This window comes from Zingiber officinale, chromosome 11A, assembly GCF_018446385.1.
Source record: "Zingiber officinale cultivar Zhangliang chromosome 11A, Zo_v1.1, whole genome shotgun sequence".
Lineage (NCBI taxonomy): Eukaryota > Viridiplantae > Streptophyta > Magnoliopsida > Zingiberales > Zingiberaceae > Zingiber > Zingiber officinale.
The window spans coordinates 25578664-25585228 of record NC_056006.1 but is presented as its reverse complement, the minus strand read 5'-3'; the positions used below and the strand labels follow the sequence as shown (position 1 = coordinate 25585228).

Here is a 6565-nt window from a genome sequence, read left to right as displayed (position 1 = left end):
TCAAAGTTTGAACTGCAAGAAATATACAAGAAAAGCTAACGTAGATTAAGCTACTAACAGGAAGTCCTCCATTTGCATCAGTAGTAGTCAGTATATCAGTGTTATCCATATCCCAAAACTTAATCTGGAATTCATCCCCTGCAACCAAGAAGCGGTTCCGAGTTGTGTCGAACTGAACAACTCCCAATGAGTGTTTTCTAAAGCCATTATATGTCTGCTTAATAGTTCTAGTCTCATTCCACTCAACTAAATGTGAATCCCCATCTTTACATGTTCCACCTGAAAAAAGCCTTGTTCCATCTGAACTATAAGCCATTGTTGTGCACCAGTGGCCAGGAGCTTCATAGGCAACTCTAGATCTCAAACCCTCATAGCTCCATGCTTTGATTTTACCATCAGTTGAAGTTGAGAAGAAAAACTTCACAGATAGAAATAATGAAACACTAGAAATAAACTAAATTGAATAGAAACAATATGTAGCAGAGCAAATACATACATGGATAGACCCGTTGAAGTGAGGACAAACAGAATAAACAGGGGCTTCATGTGTTGGGTTCGTCGGGCCGCGAAAACCGCTTTCTCGCGTCGCGGAAACCCTGAGTCACCCAAAGCCATGGATCTCGTGCAAAGATTCGTAAACAAAAACTTTCCAAAAAACCTTTTCTTGTACGAGTTTGTAAAAACTTTAGATCTACACTAAAGTTAAGATCATTACCCTTGATGCGCGCCCCACGCGAATCCCGCTCGTCCAAATGGTGCCGGATTTCAAGACCGTCAAGCGCACGGTCCTCTAGAAGTATCTACACGGACACACTAGATGGAGGTGACCAAAAACCAAGGTGTGCTAGCACCTATGTGGTTCGGCCAAGGAAGGAGGAGAGGGAGAGTGCAAGAAGAACTCTAGGAGGAAGAAGAAGGGATGAATGATGGAATAATTTCCAAAATGAAAATCATTCTACACATTCAAGTGGCCGGCCACCTTCACATGTGTAACTCCCATTTCCACATTAAGTGCAATTAATGTGGAGCCATTAAAGAGTTGTAACCCCCATGAGGTGGCACTCTAGGATGATGTGGATCAACACTATTGGTCCACATCTTGCCACCTCACTAAATGACATGGCAACAAGTGTAACTCCTCATTTAATGTGGGCCGGCCACATTAAATGCTATGGAGGCTTGTAACCTCCATGAGGTGGCACACATTGATGATGTGGAGCAATCCTATTGGTCCACATCTTGCCAACTCACTAGTGATGTGGCAAAAAGTCAAGTCAAACATGACTTTTTCTCTTCCTCTCAAATCAAGTCAAACTTGATCAAATCTCTCTCATGGTTGATCTAATCCAACCATATGATTCAAGCCAACTTAATATAATGAATCTAATTCATTAAATTAAGTTGATTTAATGAGTCATAATCTAAATTAGACTCATTGAATACATGAATCAACTTGAGTCCAACTCAATTAGCCCAATTTGGATTACTCTTAATCCAATATGATTCATCAAATGAATCTAATCCTCTTAGTTCATCATATGAACCAAATCTCCATCTAATTATCCTTAGTGTGTGACCCTATAGGTTCTTGTAATGTTGGCAATGCCCTAAACCCATTTAGGAGCATAAGTAATGAGCGTATCTAGCAACACATCATTACTACCCAAGTTACAAGAATGTCGAGATCCGACATCACCTTGTGACTACCAATTGTGACTCCTCACAAAATATGTGACATTGTCCTTCTATCCTAGACATCTAGATTGATCAATATGAGGCATAGACCGTGTCATCCTCTAATCAATCTAAATCTTGAACTCCAAGTAGACTCACTCGATCAAATGAGCTCAACATCTAATGTTGACTCATTTGGGCATGGCCATGCACTTCGTGGTCTAACTCTATCAAGAATATTGATGTCGCTCCCGTCATATGGGAGGGATAGATCCCATCTACATCACTCACATCCCTCTGCATAATTTGTTACATACCCAGTAATCGCCTTTATAGTCCACCCAGTTACGGGTGACGTTTGACGAAACCAAAGTACATAACTCCTTATGTAGGGATCCATGGTGACTTCAGGTCTAAGGACTAATAGTCATACTAATAGCCACATGAGAAAGTATATGACACTCATATAACGATCCATGATACTTTCTCATGGCGAGTCATTCAGTATACATTCTCCAATGTATACCCATGTGTCAGCTTGATATCTCTATATCCATGACTTGTGAGATCAAGTCATCGAGCTGACCTACATGCTAGTCTTATTGCATTAACATTGTCCCTGAATGTTAATACTCGACTAGGAATGATTTAGAGTAGTGTTCCCTATATCATCTCACTATCGATTCAACTAATCGATTGATATAGGTATGAACCTTCTACTCAAGGATGCTATTATACTTAGTCTATTTGGCACTAATACAAATAAGTATAATAACCAAACAAATGCCTTTATTAATATACAAGAATATGATACAATGAGTCCATACAATCATCAAATGATTGGCTCTAGGGCTCTAACTAACATCATGGCCTTCAAATGTATACTGTTTCTGTCCAGTTGAAGCATCCCACACCTATTCATCATGCAACGGAACCTGTTAAGAACATACAATTCTTCTTGTACAATCTTCTGACTGATCAACCACATGGTTTTACTCCCTTTAATTGCCTTGTCATCGCCGCAAGTGATGATCGAGAGAGTCTTCTTGGATAGGAAAAGGCAGTGTCATTAACACTGCCTATATGAGCATCAATCTGCGGAACAAGATGCTATCATCATCATCATATATATGGTTGCCAAACACCATAACTATTAACTGACCTCCAAATGTTGTCGTAATTCTTCATTTAGATTAAAAGCATAGATCTGCACTAGATGCTTTGAAAATGCAACACCTATTAGTATCACAGAAGAATAACAAGAATTTTAGTTTGATGAACTTGATCAAAATAATCCAACTTTGTTTTTTTGCTTCGGCATACCAAGAATAGAACCTTCAGGACTCCACAAGCATCTGTTGACAGATACAAGAATGCAATTTTTCTCCTCTGCTGAGGATGAGAAGCAAACCATCGTCAGAAAGATTACTGCTTTTTGTCAAAAGTTCTCCGCCAACATCGACTTCGACGAGGCTTGCTGCCGTCACGAACTTCACTGCAACGACACTGGTCGATAACCTAGACCAGTCTCCATTCGCCGGTTCCAAGGGAACGCTGACCGGAGATAAAAAGAAAGTTAGGCCTCCGCCATTGCTGGGCGAAACAGAGAACGAGAAGGAAGAAGAGAACCCCGGCTTGGTGCCGAAGAATCTGACTGGTTTCCAGTAAATCATAAGCCCGAAGCTCTCGATCGCCGCACACGTCACCCTCACCTCCGAGCTATTCATCTTAGCATCGCCATAGAGGGCAAACTCCGTGGCGAAGCTCCGATTTTTCCCCGACCCACCAAAAGAGAAGAAGAGAGCGTTACCTTCTCCAGTCGATGCGCAGTTCCCAGGTGACAAGGGGGCGACAAGCAGAAGGATGATCGCGAGAATGAGAGCGAAAGCGGTCGAGGACGTCGTCATTGGAAAGATCCCTAGGCGAGGTGCAAAATGTGCAGACGACGAAGGAGCAGAAACCCTAAGCACCAGGAAGCATGAGGAAAAGATGGAGAAACCAGAAACCAGAAAGCATGAGGAGAAGAAACCCTAAGAGATGGAGCAACCCGCGAGAGGGCAAAGACGGAAGGGAGAGGAAAAGAGAAGGGGAAAGAGGATATGGATGTGGTCGTTTTCCACAGACCTCACAAGGGAGTCGTGTGTTGATCTTGATCGGAGAGGAAGGGGGTGTCGATCTAGCAAGGGGAAGGACGTCGCGATATAGGTTTAGGTTTGGAGGGAAGTGTTGTAAACATTTGGCTAAGTATGGGTGGAAAAATTAAATTATTTTATTTATCATAGACACCGGGTTTTAAAAACCGCTGTTAAAATCAGTGTCTATTAACGAAAAAAAAGGCGCTCATAGACATCGGCTAAAAAACCGATATCTATGAGCGAAATTCAGCGCTCATAGACATCGGTTTTTGGAAAAACTGGTGTAAAATACTCAAAGACATCGGTTTTTGCTTAAAATTGTTATTGTTCCACTGATGTCTATGAGGGATTTTGTTGTAGTGAGTTGTAGTGCCATGGTAGTAAGTTTAAAGTTTTTGAGACCTAACTTATTACAAATAGAATAAGGAATGAGGCTAACACTTGCCCCCAAATCACAAAAAGCTTTTTTAATAAATTCAGTTCCTATATTGCAAGGAATATAAAATCTTCCGGGGTCCTTCAACTTTGGGGAAGTGTTCTTTCCCAAAAGAGCGTTGCATTCCTCTGTAAGTGCAATGGTCTCTATGTCTCCTTTCTTTCTCTTATTCGACATGATGTTCTTCAGGAATTTGGAAAACTTGGGCATTTGGAGAATTGCATCCCTCCACACATATTTCTTTCACCTTCTCCAAGAATTTGTCAAACTCTTCATCTTTCTTTAACATGATCAATCTTTGAGGAAAAGGGACTGCTATACTTTGATGGTTGAGTGGAAGAATCTCTTCAACCTTAGTGGTACTCTCCTCATCAACTTGAATATGATTTGGTGATGGAGGAGAGAGTTCTTCTTCATTGTGCATCCCTTTTGGAGCAGTCACTTGGGGATCTCCCAAGGTCCGTCCGCTCCTAAGCTCAATTCTATTACAGTGCTCCATAGAATTAACATTAGGCTTTCCAGGTAATTGTCCTGGTGCTCTAGATGATGAGGAAGCTAGTTGGGCAATCTGACTTTCCAAAATCTTTTGATGTCTATCAGAATTATCCATTCTTTGAGTAAGCTTCAAAATGTCTTGTTTCATTTCATTCTGAGCCTGTTTCATTTCATTCTGACTGGACATGATTTCTTCAAACATCTTTTCAATTTTGGACATAGGAAAGCCTTGAGAAGATTGTTGCTGAAAATTTTGTTGTCTGGATTGAAAATTAGCCCTTGCCCCCATGGATGGTCCTTGATCTTGGTTATTTCTATAAGAGAAATTAGGATGACTCTTCCATCCAGGATTGTAAGTATTTGAGTAAGGGTTGTTCTGCCTCTGATTGAAACTCATGATTGCATCACATTGTTCTAATTGATTGATTTGTGCAGTTATAGCCCCCAATGGGCATGAGTCACTTAGATGTTCAGAACTCCCACATACTTCACAAGATGCAACAATGACATTGGCTATACTTGAGCCAACTCCCATATTCTCAAATTTTTTTATAAGAGATCCAGTTTTGCGGCCAACAAAGTCACTGCATCAACATCAAATTTTCCTGATGCTTTTGTTGTTGGGTTCATACAAGAATGGCCACCACTTCTTTCATTAGCCCATTGATGGTGGTTTTGTGCTACGCTCTCAATTATCTCCTCGGCTTCATCTAAACTCTTGTGTAAAAGTGCCCCTCCAGCAGCTGAATCAAGGGACACTTTTGTGTGATAGTTGATGTCGTTATAAAACGTGTGTAGCACTAACCATCTTTCCAAACCATGGTGTGGGCATTGTCTGAACATGCTGTTGTATCTATCCCATACTTCAAATAAAGATTCTGAGTCTGCTTGTTTGAAGCTTGCAATAAGGTTCCTCATATGAGCTGTTTTACTAGGGGGATAGAATTTGTCAAGAAATTGTTACTCGCATTGCTCCCATGTGGTGATGCTATTTGGAGCCAAAGAATTCAACCATTGCTTGTCTCTATATCTCAAAGAAAACCCAAACAATAGTAGACGCACTGCCTCTGAAGGAACACCATTCATTTTCATTGTACCGCATATTTCATAGAAGACCTCCAAGTGTTGATTTGGGTCTTCATGCGGTCCTCCACCAAATTGATTTTGTTGCACCATAGATATGATTGCAGGTTTGATCTCAAAATTATTTGCCTCAACTGAAGGCCTTGAAATACTAGATCGAAAACCCCTAGCATAAGGTGCTGCATAATCGTTTAGTGGTATGTTTGCCATAATAGAATTTTCTTGTTCTTCTTGTTGTCTTTGCAGAATTTTTCTTCTATGAAATGTTCTGTCTATCTCAGGGTCTAGAGGAAGAAGTTCTCCTGCAAAGTTAGATCTTCGCATACACAAGAACAAGATGACAAGATATGTTTACAAAAGAAAAAGACAGAGAAAGTGTAAATCAAAAGAAAACAGAGAAAAGTTAGACAAAGAATATTAGAATCTAAAATGCAGACTTAGAATCACAACAGAAAGAAATTGTCAAGAGTGTTATACAAGAAATGAAAAACTTATAAAAATAGAATTCTAACAATTAGTTACAACTATGCAAATGAAAAGAAAGAAAGAAAAGTTATGTTTAATCTAACTTAATAGATAATTCCTAATGTTATAGCGCAGTCCCCGGCAACGGCGCCAAAAACTTGTTGACCTCCGCAAGTGTACGGAAATGTCGCAAGTAATATAAAAGATTATCGTATCGATAGGGATTGGAATAAGCACTAGAAATATTTCAACGCGAGTTAGCCAAACAACTAATCAA

General features: G+C 40.2%; 1 pseudogene; it reads left to right on the top strand.

The window, feature by feature from the left end:
* Positions 1–5554: 5554 nt before the first annotated feature.
* On the top strand, positions 5555–5626 carry LOC122033192 (annotated as a pseudogene).
* Positions 5627–6565: the final 939 nt, after the last annotated feature.